Source organism: Urocitellus parryii, chromosome 1, assembly GCF_045843805.1.
Source record: "Urocitellus parryii isolate mUroPar1 chromosome 1, mUroPar1.hap1, whole genome shotgun sequence".
Lineage (NCBI taxonomy): Eukaryota > Metazoa > Chordata > Mammalia > Rodentia > Sciuridae > Urocitellus > Urocitellus parryii.
This window is the reverse complement of record NC_135531.1, coordinates 2149864-2164615: the sequence shown is the minus strand read 5'-3', so window position 1 is coordinate 2164615 and position 14752 is coordinate 2149864.

Sequence of the window (14752 nt, the reverse complement as noted above, 5' to 3'; positions counted from 1 at the left end):
CTGCAATCCACCTTCAGAGTCAGCTGTCACTGGGAAGTAGAAGCTGGAGACAAATGCAGAGGGGCCCACTGCATGGGGCTCTTGTTGACATCTGTCTCTCTCTCTCTCTTTTTTTTAATAGATGGACACATTACCTTTATTTTATGTATTTTATTTTATAAGGTGCTGAGGATCAAACCCAGTGCCTCACATGTGCCAGGCAACTGCTCTACCACTGAGCCACGACCCCAGCCTCTCTTGAGGACATCTTGATGGCCAGTGTCCTCCTGGTGGCACCCTTGGTGACTTCACACCACCTGGGGGAATGGCCAACTGACCTTGCTGTTGTTCCATCAGAAACGAGCCTGCCGGCCCCACGTACAGAGGAGTGAGGCGCCCGGCCTTGCAAGTCCAGCTGTCACCACGGCCGACCGGCCAAATGTACGAGCTGCTAGACATGGTCTGACGCCGTCCTCTCAGACCCTGGACACAGGGGTCCTGAGTGGGTAAGGGGGGTAGCCCAGGCGGACACAGCCCCAGGCTGGGACCCAGGGTAGAGGGCCAGGCCTGCAGGGTCAACTGGGACAGGAACCGCAAGGATCACAGGGGCGTGGCCTTTGGACGGGGCTGGGGCGGGGGCTCATCTTCCTGCCTGAACTCCCCTGCAAGGAACCCCACATCCCCCTGTGTCGGGAGGGTCCTCCTCCTGCTTGTGAAGCCAGTGAGTGGGCCTGACCACTGCTCACGGCCTGGGCCCGGCTGCCGGCTACCTGCAGGGCAACAGGACCTGGGGCCTACGCCTGCTGTGGGAGGCGGGGCTCCCTCTCTACCGAGCTCCGGGCACCTCCCTCCCGGCTGAGCTGACCCAGCCAGGGGCTGGACTTAGGTGCCCCCTGGGCAAGCACAGTGCCCTCCTGCTTCCTGTTTGCAGAGGCCACATAGCATGGGGGTCTTCTCTGTGTCCAGCCTGCCACCTGTGGTCCTGGGAGGGCCCAGCACTCTGCCACCCAGGCCAGCTGCACCCTGGGCCAGGACTGGGCCTGATGCAGAACCGCTGTGTCGTCTCCCGGGCTCCGCGGCCCCGGCTAATGGCTCCAAGGGCCTGGGGACGGGGAGTGAAGGCAGGCACCTGGGGACGGGCGTCGGGTGTGGACAGAGGAAGCTCCTCCTTGACAGGGCATGTGGCCAGCTGTTTGCAGGACCCCAGGGCCCTGGGGCACCCCCGGTGTCCAATGGCAGCACTGGGCCTCAGATACCACATAGTCCAGCTGCTGTCTGTACTGAACCAGGACAGGGCTGCTATCACCTCCTGACTGGGGGTCACTGGCTGGTGGCACGGTGCCACCCTCTAAGCCCCCACAGTTGGATTAACATGGTCATCAATCAATCCAGGACACACCCATAGAGGTCACTCATCTGGGCATGTTGGGTCACCCCTGTCCCTGCTCGACCCGTGGCTGAGAGCTGGGGGACCCCTCCTGGACATCAGAGGCAGAGACGGTGGCCCAGCACCAGGGTCCCGGGGGGCCTCTTCCCCTCTGAGGTGGGACCACAGCACTGTCTGCCTCCTCTCCCACCCTGCAGTCCAAGCAGAACCCAACTCCACGCAGCCTGAGTGCCGCTGTGCGCTTCAGCCGGCTCTAGAACTCTCTGTGCACCTCTTCCCAATGCGTGGCTTCTCCGCCTCCGTAGAACACTGGGAATAAGAACAGAGCAGAAGGCCGGCACTTTCGCAGCCACTCAGGTGCCTGGCTCAGCCATCGGGCTGTGGCCACTGGGCAGCTGACACCTGCCTGGACATCTGTGCCCCCCGGGTGCCTCCAGGCTGTCCTGAGCAGCTAAGGCTAAGCTGGCCAGGGTAAGCCGCTGCTCTGGGGCCCTGCACAGGAGCTTACGGACCCGAGGAGCAGGAGGACGCTGACTGCAGCACTTACCCTGGACCTATGGCCTGAGACTTCCCTCCACCCGCCCACCCAGGGGCATTGCCAGACATCTAGGGCCGCCAGAGCCAGCAGGTGAGGCCTGCAGAGTGCCAGAGACCCTGGAGCACCTTCTGTGGAGAGGGCATGACTGTCCAGCACCCACTGCCCTCCGCCCAGCCCTGGTCTCTCCAGCACCCCTGCCCTCAGCCCTGCCCCCCCACCCCCACCACCCTCTGCCCTCAGTCCTGCCCCCAACCCCAGCACCCTCTGCCCTCAGCCCTGCACCCCAAAACCCCAGAACCCCCTGCCCTCAGCCCTGCCCCCCCACCCCCACCACCCTCTGCCCTCAGCCCTGCCCCCCCACCCCCAGCACCCTCTGCCCTCAGCCCTGCCCCCCAAAACCCCAGAACCCCCTGCCCTCAGCCCTGCACCCCAACCCCAGCACCCTCTGCCCTCAGCCCTGCACCCCAACCCCAGGACCCTCTGCCCTCAGCCCTGCCCCCCCACCCCCACCACCCTCTGCCCTCAGCCCTGCCCCCCCACCCCCAGCACCCTCTGCCCTCAGCCCTGCCCCCCAAAACCCCAGAACCCCCTGCCCTCAGCCCTGCACCCCAACCCCAGCACCCTCTGCCCTCCGCCCTGCACCCCAAAACCCCAGAACCCCCTGCCCTCAGTCCTGCCCCCAACCCCAGCACCCTCTGCCCTCAGCCCTGCACCCCAACCCCAGGACCCTCTGCCCTCAGCCCTGCCCCCCCACCCCCAGCACCCTCTGCCCTCAGCCCTGCCCCCCAAAACCCCAGAACCCCCTGCCCTCAGCCCTGCACCCCAACCCCAGCACCCTCTGCCCTCAGCCCTGCCCTCTGACCCTCAGCATCCCTGCCCTCAGCCCTGCCCTGGTCTCCCCAGTACCCCCAGCCCTCCACCCTGCACCCCTACTCTCAGCCCTGCCCTCTGACCCTCAGCACCCCTGCCCTCAGCCGTGTCCCCCCATCCCCAGCACCCCTACTCTCAGCCCTGCCCTCTGACCCTCAGTACACCTGCTCTCAGCCCTGCCAGGTCTCCCCAGTACCCCCAGCCCTCAGCCCTGCACCCCACCCCCAGCACCCCTGCCCTCAGCCCTGCCCCCCGACCTTCAGCACCCCTTCCCTCAGCCCTGCCCCCCACCCCCAGCACCCCTGCTCTCAGCTCTGCCCCCCAACCCTCAGCACCCCTGCCCTGGTCTCTCCAGCACCCCTGCTCTCAGCCCTGCCCCCCACCCCCAGCACCCCTACTCTCAGCTCTGCCCCCCGACCCTCAGCACCCCTGCGCTCAGCCCTGCCAGGTCTCCCCGGTTACTCTATCCGGCACCTCGAGCGTGGGCTCCAGGTCTGCCATGCTGCTGGCCACTTTCACCCTGCTCCTCTGCCCCGTGTCCCTCCCCTCTTGTGCAGACAACTCCAGGTCACAGGTGCCTTCATCCCCCAGGCTGGCTGAACTAAGACTGGGCTGAGCACAAAGGGCTGAGAGGCTTCGCGGAGTGCAGGAGCTGCCGTCAGGAACTGTGGGAAGACTCAGCCAGTGGGTGGGCCCTCCTGCCCAGCCCTGCAGTGGCCTTGGGCCCTCGGGGGCAGTTCTGGACTCCCATCTTTCGGAGGCTGTGCAGTCTTCTGCAGCACGCCTCACCTTGGCGGCTGGAGGGTCCACACACCGTCTCTGTGCGCTCACCTAGCTCAGCAGAATGAAAGTAGAACTTCTCACTTAACAGCTCCCCTCCAGAGTCTCCAGAGGGTCAGAAATTCCAAGGGCCATGGGAGAGCTGGCTGAGGGACCATCCGGAGGACCAACGGCCCCAGCGGCCCCTGCCTGACACAGGACAATGCTCCTCCAGTCCAGCCCCAGGGCCTTCCCCCTGAGCCTCCTGTGGTCCCTTTCTGAGCCAAGCTCCCTCACCCGTGTTGCAGGTGAGACCCTGCCGGGGCCCCCAGAACCCAGGGGAGCCCAGGACCTGAGGCCTCCATGGTCCAGCAGTGCTGCCTGTGGAGCAAGGCTTTGCTGAGAGTGGTAGGCAGGGAGAAAGCCCAGTCCTGAGGCACAACCCAGCCATTCTGTCCCCAGGAAAACGGGTCAGGCAGGCAGGTGGGCACCTGGTGCACGCAGGCTCTGGGAAAGGCCTGAGAGTGTGGGCTCACTTCTGCACGGTCCCACCTGCTCTCGCTCAGGGAGGAAGGAAGGGGGCTGGACCAGAGGACCAGAGCCAGCAGCGCCCAGGCCTGGGGTGATTCTGGGCTCTCGGCCCCATTGTCCTTTGAGGATCCCTGGGTCTGGGGAGGTCAAGGTGACTCCTGGCTCTCATAAGGGCCCTGTGTGTAGCCACAAGGTGGCAGGGTGGCAGGAGGAGCTCAACCCAGGACTCCAGCAGGGCCCAGAGCTGGGAGCATGGCCACATAGCCCTCAAGGGCAGAAGTCCCTAGAAACCAGCTTCCCCCAGAGACGAGCCTGGAACCGTCCAGAGGCCAAGTCAGCCAGAGGCCGACAAGCGGCAGAGTGAAGGGTCCTGTGCAGGTGGGCTCCTGGGCCCTGCCCACCTCAACCACCTCTCAGTCTGGGAAGCTCCCTCTGCATCCTCAAACAGGTCACCAGCAGAACCCCAGACCCTGCTCAGGACAGCCCACCCCAGCAGGCCACGGCCTCCCACCACCTCGGTCCATCCTCTTCATCCCAACCCCACTCCAAGGGGCCGTCCTGAGCCCAGGGCCTTGGACACGATTCTCCAAGCACACGGGAAACCCAGGACAGAGTGCTGATGGCCAGATACTCCTTGGGGTGGGCGGTGACAGCCACCCACCACACAGAAGCGGTTCCCACACAGCCCCAGGTACCCTCCAGGCCCAGCCAGGCCCACACTCCTGGAGGGTGATCCTGAAGTCAGAGACCTCTGCCATCGACACACGGCCAGAGACACTGTCCAACGAGCAGGGAGGAGGCTGCACACGGCAGAGGCCCAGGGGCCAACTCCACGACCCCCTCACAGCTGAGGAGCTGTAGATCGTCCAGAAAGAACCCAGCGGCTGGGCCCAGCACCTCGGTGCAGCCCTCTCACCAGGCCACCGTGGGGGGCCGCACAGTGCCCCTTCCCTTGTGCACAGAGGAGACAGGCTCTTTGTCCCCACTCCCCCCACCCCCAGAGTCAGCTCCATGTCGAGACCCTGGGGACATTCCATAACCACAGCACAGGGACAGCCCTTCCCCAGCAACACCCGGGGACTTCCCAGCCTCCACCCTGTCCCTTCCATCCAGGCTGGGGACAGGCGGCCACAGGCCGTGCTGGCAGCTGTGTCTGGCCTGCAGCCCATCTGGACCCAGCTCTGCCCCCTCCGCCTTCCGTCAGGTTCCCATGAACCCACACTCCAGCCTGGTGCCCGGGCCGTGGGCAGCGGTCCTGGATCCACAGGGTTCTGGGAAGCTGGGGCACTTTGCGGCATCTTCAAGGACTCCTACTGCCCCCCAAGCCAGAGGGGTGTGCAGGGCCCATCAGCACCAGAGGAATCAGGGCTGTCTGCAGCGGGCTGCTGGCCTCCAGACAGCTCCCGCCATCCGGGGAGCCAGTTCTGCCCGCCGGGGAGTTCTCGGGGCCCGGGGCAAAGGCAAGTCCTCCAGGAAGGACAGCAGGGAGCAGGCTGCCCTGGGCCTCAGGACCCCCAGGTCTGAGTGGCTCGCTGCACTCCTCCCGCCGTCCGCCACAGGGCAGAGGCCCCAGCCTGCAGGAACCCGGTGAAGGGAGCCAGGTGTAGGAGAGCGGGGTCCACCCAAGGGGGTGGTCAGCCCAGGTGGAAACCACAGGAAGGGAGCCCACCTCAGTCTCGGGTCACATGGAGGGGGCAACCGTTTGCACAAAGCAGAGGGATGTGTCCAACAATGAGCCCAGGAGGCCGCGATGAGCCGTGGGCAGGGGTTCCCCTCCTACTGGGGGGTGCAGCTCCACATCACAGTCTCCTTGCTGGGAGCAGGGAGTGATCACTGCCCACACGGGACCTCTGGACACGTGAGGAGAGAGTGGTCAGCACACATTCAGTCAGGTGTCCAGAGTCTGCCTTTCAGAAGGTCCAGCCCGTGTTCTGCAGCAGATGTTTCTGGTCCATGCAGGAGGCACCTGGGGAGGTGGAGAACTAGACTTGGTGCTGGGCTTCGGAGCTCTCCTCGCTGCTCATCACGTCCAGGGAGAGGCCGGTGGCTCTGTCCACCTTTCCACACAGGGCTTGCTTCAGGGTGTCCCGCCATGGACGTTCTGCAGAAGGTCATATTGTACCCTGTGGTGCTCTTCTCTCGATGCCCCCTGCCTGGTTCCGCCCCACGAGGGCTCTGCACAGCTGCCCCTCCAAACACCTCCCTCCCTGGCTGAGGGGATGCCCCTCATCTTTTAATCTCAGCAGGACAATGTCCTCCACAGAACTTCGACCAGTCACAGCCTTGCAGGTGGCTTACTGCAGAGAGGATTTGGGAGAACTCCAGTGGGTGACACAGGACCTCAGGGCAAGGAGCAGGACGGGGCACCAGGGGCCCAGAGTCCACCAGGCCCCAGGGGCTCTATAGTGTGGACTGTACACCATGTGGGGCTCACACAGGCCAGTGGCCAGCCGTCTGTCCAGCACCATCAGTTCCTGCCTTGGACTGCCCCAGCTGAGAATTTTGACCCCAGGCACCTCCCAGAGTGGCACTTGTCCCAGCCACCTGCAGTGGGGCCAGGTGGGGGCTTGTGGGTGCCAGCAACATCTTCCACAAACCTTCCACCCAGCTGAGACCCTCTGTCCAGCACTGGCCTTCTGCACTGTCCACAAGCAGGGCAAAGTCCAGCAGCTGCTCACCCAGGAATGGGCACAGGTGGTCCCGGAGTCTCAGGGTGGGAGTGGAGGAGAGCGGGTGGACGCTGCCGTGCATGTCACTCAGCCGTGGTGCTGCCAGGCACGGGCGGCGGCCGGGACAAAGCTCCCCGTGGTGGGGGCACTTTGGCCAGGAGCTCTGTCGCCAGGGTCTTGGCCAGCACGGTCCCCTTCCTGGAGCTTTTCCTAGAAATGAGTGACTCATTTCTCATTTCATGGGGGGTGGAGGAAGGTGAGAGAGGCCACAGCCTGAAAGTGGATCCAGAGCTCAGGGCTGGTTCTGCCCACTTCCCTCGGCCCCCCGGGCCAGCAGTGCACCTCAGCCCCAGCTTCCCACCTGCAAAACGGGAGAAATTGGCCCCGTGTGTCCTGGAGGTGTGGACACTCTGGCCTGTAAGTCAGACCTCAGAGTCCTTGCCGGGGCAAGACACTCTCGCTCCTGCCTGCCTCTGTCCAGTTTCTAGGACAAGCAAGGTTGCCCGTTTGCACTGCCCCTGGCAGACGGGGCTGGTGACCAGACCCCACTCCTCGGCCTGGCAGATATGGTGGAGACCAGCAAGGTCCTCCCATGAGGCTGCTCACACCCCAGGAGCCCTCTTCCCCCCGCCCCCCACACACATGAAAAGCTCCGCCGGCCCTTGATCAAGCGAAACCTAATTTGAGCAACTGTGAGAAGAAGGAGGACAAGAGCCCCTCAAGTGTGCTCTCAGGGGGTTCACGGAAGACCACGCTGTTGCCGGAAGCTGGCCGTGTTGACTGAGGGGAGAAGTAGGGGAAGAGCAGGACTCCAGGACCTTCCAGGAAGGACCCAGGGACACGAGGGCTTGGCAAGTGTTGACCCAGCACTTAGCACCCCAGGGCCGGATGCAGGGGTGGCCAGGTGCAGGCGCGACTCCACTCTCCGTGGCTGGAGAGGTGCCCAGCCACCTGCAGCACCCAGAGAGCTTCCCTCTCTGGCACAGCCCTCCTGCTCACCTCCCTACAGGGTCCAGCTGGAGTGTCCCTCCCCTGAGTGCCGTGGTGGAGCCGGCGCCTGGGCTGGAAACCCGGCTGGGCACTAGAGCAGCTCAGACAGCAGAGTCAGGCAGCCGCCTGCCACGCCAGGCACGATGGGAAGGCTTCACCAAGAAGACACAGCCAGCACTTCTAAGGGCCCTCAGTTACAAAGCAGAGCGTGTCTGGGGTAGCCCCGGGGAGAGCACCTGCCCGGCAGGCCCACGGGCCCCGGTTCAGTCCCCAGCTGCTGGGCTAGGGTGACCCTCCTTTAACACGGTCCGTGTACACATAGCCCCGGGCGCACCATGGCAGGTCACGTGGCCCACATAGCCCCAGGCGTACCATGGCAGGTCACGCGGCCCTCACGGCCCAGGGTGCACCACGGCAGGTCACGTGGCGATCGAGAGCTGAGAGTCCGTGGGTCAGTCAGCAATCTTGCCGCTGCCCAGCACCGTCCTCCTGCTCACTTGGCTCATTTTGACCTGGTCATGGGCGTGTTGCCTTCAGGCTGAGGCCTGGACACAGGCTGCTCACAGCAGCCTGTGGTCGGTGGTCAGAATTCACCATCACTTTGATTCGGGACACCCAACCCTGCCCTTTCCAGAGAGGAAACTGAGGTGCCGGAAGCCTCACAGCTTCCCAGGAACAGGGGTGACCGCCACCAGGACAGTCCCCTGACACGTGGTGGGGCTGGAGACCTCCTATCTGGGGCACATGCCTGTCCTCCATCCACTTGTCCCAGAGGGGCCTGCCCTTGCCCTGCCTCGTTCGCCCGAGCGCCCACGGCCTGTGGACGCCCACATGCAGGACTTAGAAACTCTGGAGCCCGCCTGCCAGGTGCACATGGACCCAGGTGCCTACCCAGGCCCTGTCTGTCCTCTGGACATGGCCTCCTCCCTCAGCACCTGTCACCTGCGTGTCTACACTGGTCCTGACCTTCTGCTCTCTCCTGGCCGCATGTCGCGAGGGGCTGTCCTGAGACAGAGGTGGAAGCAGGGGCCAATGCCTTACAGAGCTAGGGTCCTCTCAGGGCCCTCTGCCCCTGTCCCCTGGTGCCAATATTGGGGCCAAGGGTGAGGGTCTGCATGTGCCATCCTCAAAACCAGGTGGACCCTGAGTGGGAGAGGCAGCAATGGAGAGGCCACGCATAGGAGCCACTGCCCACTCCACCACCTGCCTGGCCTCGGCCTGTGGGCCTGGCCAAGTCCACCTGGAGGACTCTGTCCAGGAAGGAAGGGAAACACCCACACTCTCCTGCTTGGCTGATTTACACAAATGAAGTCCAGCAGCTTCCTGGCAAGGTGGCTCAGCACCGTCACTTCACGGGACACTGGGGCACCTACTGGAATAGTGGCCACATTAGGAGGAGGGCACCATAGCCAGCAGCACGCTGCAGGGTGAGGCAGCCGTGCCCAGTGCTGCCTGCCATCTCAGAGCCGTGGTCTGAGGCCTGGCTGCCACCCAGGGGCAGCTCCCAGGTGGTGGCTCCCCATCAGTGGGCCAGCTGCTCCTGCCAGCTCCCAGGTCCTGGCCAGCCCCGTCACATCCTCCCAAGAGAACCAGGGGTCAGGCCTCCTGCCACTGGGAAGCCTCCCAGCCAGTTGGCTCGGCGCCCTCCCCAGGCGGGCCTGCATGGCCTGGGCGCTGCCTTCCACCCCAGATGTGAGTTTGTGTGGCTTCGCCACTGTCCATCCCTCTGTCCACATGAAGGGCACTGGCTCTCTTGCACTAGGAGGGCAGGGGACCCTTCACTAACCTCAGAGTGAGGAGGCCATGGTCAGAGAGCCCTTCCTTTGGTAGGCTGGGCTCTCAGGCCCAGCAGAGAGCTGCACTGGACAGGGCTTCTGTCTTTGTGGCCTCAGGGGTTCCACTGACCTTCCCCATGGGAAGTAGCCCAATAGCCCAGGTTCAAAGCCTCAGAAAGCCAGAGCTGGGCACTGAGCAGCCCAGGCTCTCCAAGTCTCCCTCCTAAGACTCCAGGTGTGGGGGCCTCTGAGCCTTGCTGGCAGCAGGACAGAGACTTGGCCAGCCTGAAGACCAAGAGCAGGTCCACGCACGTCAGGAGGTGAAGGGAGAGGGCATCGTGGCCAGCCTCCGAGGTCAGGGAGCCAGGGCTGCCAGGGCCTTCCTCCTCCAGCCCACAGGCACATTCTCGCCTGCTGAGACAGAAGCAGGCTCCACCCAGCGGCTGACCCAGTTACAGGGCCACTCCCCAGGCGCCCATCTGTGAGTCCACGGTGCAGGCCCCATGGGGGACGGGTGGGGGGCTTCCCAGCTGAAGCAGGTCAGTCTGGAACAGAGGGTTTTTGTCACACTGACACCTCCAGGACTGAGCTGGCTCTGAGAGCATTGGCTAGAGCGCCTGGCCAGTGTCCAGCTGGGGACAGAGGGCTCTGTGTGTGGTGTTGGGTCAACATCAGCACAGCCTTGGCGGGAAAGGGGGGTGGCCGTTCACAAGCTCTGACCAGTCTGAATGGGGCTTGCTTTTCCCAGAGCGGCTACAGCGTCGGCCGTGCTGATGCTGCCCGCCCAGTGATCGTGCTTGGATTTCAAAGGAGAGCATCCGAACCAGTGGCTTTGCTCCACTCTCCCATGCTCTCTGGACCTCCCTCCACAAAGCCAGACGGCATAGCTGGGATAAGATCCTGCTCTTCAAAAATGCATTTGGCTGAGCACATTTGTGCCAAGAGCCATCCTGAAATAATCCTTTGCTGACGTTACAAGCCCTGCAAAGTCCGCCCGTCACAGAGGTGCTGACACCACCGGACGCCCAGAGGCAATCGTGAGCTGCGTGGTCCTGACAGGGAAGGGCTCAGCGGACAGCTGCGCGACTCAGATATAGCGGAAGATCGAAAAAACTGAAATTAAAACCCACAGCTACACTATCAAACAAAAACAAGCACACACCCAGACCCACCCCTTGTGCTGCCCAACGTTCTCCAGCTGGTCCCAGGGCACCCACGGACAGCAGTTAAGTCTGTGATCACACACTTGTGAACTTTCTCAGCATGGTGCCCACTCAGCCTGGCCAGTGCCCACCCACACTAGTGCACTAGACCCCAGGGACCTCAGCCTCAGGTGCTGTGCCCAACCCTAGAGTCCAGCAGGGACCTGCTGATGAATCCTGGCCAAGGCTCATTCTGAGCCCACAGGAGCTGGGTGGCCATCATCACAGAGAGAAGGAGGGCCAGACAGGAGAGGCCGGGCAGAGGACCAGGACGCGGTCATGTTCCTAATAGCAGTGGGTGGAGAGGGAAGGTCAGCCTGCCCCTGGGCGTCGGGCAGGTCCGTTGGTGGTGCAGTCCTCACCACCCCATTTCACAGACAAGAACAGAGACCCCAGCCAGGGCCGGCCCGTGGCCAGTGTGTTGGAGAGTCAAAAAGCCCCTGGGTCCCAGCACGCCTGTGAGACGCTGTGGATGCGGGACGGTGAGGGTCCAGTCCGTCTTGCCTCAGCCGTGACCTCTGGGGCTCTTCCCAAGGCCTCCTGCCCCTAGGAAGGACCTGCCCCTGCCGAGGCCAGAACCTGCCCTTCACAAAGGAAGGGGCACCTCACGCTCCCGCCACCAGGATGTGGGCCCTGGCCTTGTCTCCGCCGTTCCTCCCAGAGCTTGAGAGGCAGCCTGACCTCTGGACGTGTCTGATGGCCTGCAATGGGCCCAGGGCACCCACGGGCAGCAGGCCTGTGCGGAGAGGCAGGGACCGATCTCCCTGGGGCTCACCAGTCCCCGAGGGGCCCTCTGAGTTGGTACTGGTGGCAGATGCCCAAGCTGGACCCAGGCCCTCAGAGCCAGCGAGGCGGGATCAAGTCGGGGGCTCTGGGAGGCTACTGCCAAGATGGGGCCTGGGGACCCCAGTGTGTCCAGTGGAGGCGGCAGGCAGGATGCAGACTGAGAGGACACTGCCGTGTGCTGCCCAGACCCACCCCTCTGGCTGCCCAAGTGAAATCTTGTTGGAATGTGGTCACCTGCCTGCAGAGAGGCCATGTGGCTCTGGGTCAAGCAGCCCCTCTGCAGCCCCAGGACGGAATGACCCTCAGCTGGAAGGGAGGACGGCTAGTCAGGGGGTTCTCCGTGACATTGGGATGAAGTGTGCAGGGGGGACTTCTGGCCCATCAGGAGCCCCTGTGGACAGCAGGATGGCCAGGGGCAGGGAATACTCTCTGGCCCCTTGTGGGCCTCCTCGGGTTGGCTGTGTCCCTTGCCCACCCAGAACTCGGCCGTCCCAGGGCCAGGGAGAGCCACCTGTCCTGGCCATCCCCACCCCCCAGGGTGAGCGACGGAGGTGGGCTGGTCCACGTGGCCTCTCTCCCTGCGGCTCTCGGGCCCCCTAGCTGCACCCAGGCCTGTCCTACACAGCCCACTCAGGTAACCCCACCATTGTCAGCTTTGATCCGAGTCAGCTCTCTGGATCAGAACCCCCTGCGTGGCCCCGACTCTGACCTCTGACCTCTGTGGATGAGGCAGGCAGCTTCTGCCTGTCCACCCTTGGGGAGAAATCCCCCCAGGGCTCCACAGCAGAACCTGGGTGGGCCTCCTTTCAGATGATGCCAGTCGGTCCAAGAGGCTGAGAGCTCAGGTGGTCACTCCACCAGCAGTCCCTGGTGGTCACTCCACCAGCAGCCTCTTGCACTCTGGCCACATCTCAGGAGCTCACCTTTACAGACACAGTGCTGGATGGCCGTGAACTTGCACATTTATTCAGGATGAAACAGCACCAAATGCAGGGGTCCTTAGGCTGTACCTCCTCTGCCGCAGTTGCCACTCTGTCCTGGGTCCAGGCCTGGGGCCCCTGGGAGGAAGCAGGACTCCCTCAGAGCCAATGGGCCGTCCCTGGCGCGGGTCTCCCTGACTGCCTTGTCTGTGGCTGCTGATGGCCCTCCGCGCCTGGGCTGCCCGCGATGGCCTCCTGGTTCCCCTGGCTGCTCCCTCACGGCTCCGCCAGCCACGATCTGGCCTCACGGCAGGGCCAGAGGCCACCAGCCAGGTAAGCCGCAGCTGCTGCGGCCATTCTCTGCCTGCACAGTCCCTTGGGCCCGGCTTCCCAGGAGGGGCCCCTGGCCCTGCCAGCAGCTGTGGGTCCCCGCCCCTGGCCCAGTGTTCTCCTCTTTCTCCCTGGGCCAGCTCAGCCTTGCTCCTGCCCGGTCCCTGAGCAACACGGGCACCTCAGGTGTCCTTGCCTAGAGGACCTGAAGGGACCTCTGCCAGAGTAAACTAGATGGCTGGCCAGCCGTGACACACAGGGTCACCTTCCAGAGCCAGCTGAGACCCGAAGTGTGGCTCCGAGAGATGCTGGGGGCTGGCGGTCACGGACGCAGGGGCTGGGAGGCCAACCCAGTGACAAGGCCCACGTCCGTTTTCCACAGAAACCTCCTCACTGAGCTCGAAGAGCAACACGGTGAAGAGAAGTCAGAGAGGACGGTGGAGTCGGACGCTAGAGGCCACCTCAGGTGGCCTGGGGGCTGACAGGCAGCAGGGATGGCAGGCCCGCCTGCTGCCCACGTCTCCTGAGAGCTCCAGATTTCCGGGCAGAATCCAATCCTGAGAAGGCAACTCTGGGGGGGCCTGTGGAAGACGCCTCGGCTCCTGCAGCAGAGCCCTCCATGTCTTTAGGAACAGACCCAGGAACCTCCGTGAGCTTGCCAATGCTGTTGGTCAGCTTTCTGTTACTGTAACACACTCCCAGGACACTGGACCCACAGAAAGAAAGGTCCCTCTGGCTGCCGCTGGGAAGGTTCAGGCCACGGCTGCTTGGCCCCATTGCTTCGAGCCTCTGGCGGGCAGTGTGTCGTGGTGGGGCACATGGCAGACAAAACCCTCCCTTCATAGTGACCGGAGGACTGCCCACCAGACCTCACCTCTCGAAGGTTCCCAGCTCTCAGGAGCTCCGTCCCAGGACCAAGCCTTCGGCTCCTGGGCCTCTGGGGACCCTCCAGTTCCGACTGTAGCCCAGTCCTGGGGACTCGCCCAAGAGGGGGCCCTCAGTCAGTGGTTCGTCCTCCTAGGGGCTCCGTCTAGAACACCAGCACACAGAATGCACACCTGGGTTCCGACTGATGCAGGTGTTCCCAGTGCTGAGAACCCTGGCCCTTCCCAGACACAGACAAGGTCCCTCCAGGACTCTTGGCAGAGAGGCCTCTCTGTCGACACAGAAGGAAAAGGCTCCAGACCAAGAGGAGTTCTGGGCTTCATCAGCTCACACAGAAAATGTGCACCAGGGTCAGCTGGGACAAATGCCTCGATGCCAAGGGCCCAGACCAGGGCACCTGGGCATCTGCTCTCAGACCAAGCATCTCCACCCAGTCAACCTGTACTTGTGAAGCATGAGCCTCCCTTGTGGAGCTGACCCTGGGCCACCACAGCTTGGGTGTCAATGCATAGGATGACAAGAACAAGACAGGTGTGTGCACAGAGAGGAGCCGGCAGGCACAGGTGTGTGTGCAGGTGTGTGCACAAGGAGGAGCCTGCAGACACAGGTGTGTGTGCAGGAACACACGTGCAGGTGCAGGCACAGGTGTGTGTGCAGGTGTGTGCACAGAGAGGAGCCTGCATGCACAGATGTGTGTGTGCAGGAACACGTGTGTGCAGGTGCAGGCACAGGTGTGCATGAAGGTGTGTGCAGAGAGAGGAGCCTGCAGGCACAGGTGTGTGTGTGCAGGTACATGCGTGTGTAGGTGCAGGCACAGATATGTGTGCAGGTGTGTGCACAGAGAGGAGGGTGTGAGGTGCAGGTGTGTGTCCCTGTGCAGGTGCAGGGACAGGTGTGTGTGCAGGTACACTTGTGTGCAGGTGCAGGGACAGATGTATGTGCAAGTGTATGCACAGGGAGGAGCCTGCAGGGACAGGTGTGTGTGTGTGCAGGTACATGTGTGTGCAGGTGCAGGCACAGGTGTGTGTGCAGGTGTGTGCACAGGGAGGAGGGTGTGAGGTGCAGGTGTGTGTCCCTGTGCAGGTGCAAGGACAGGTGTTTGTGCAGGTGTATGCACAGGGAGGAGCCTGC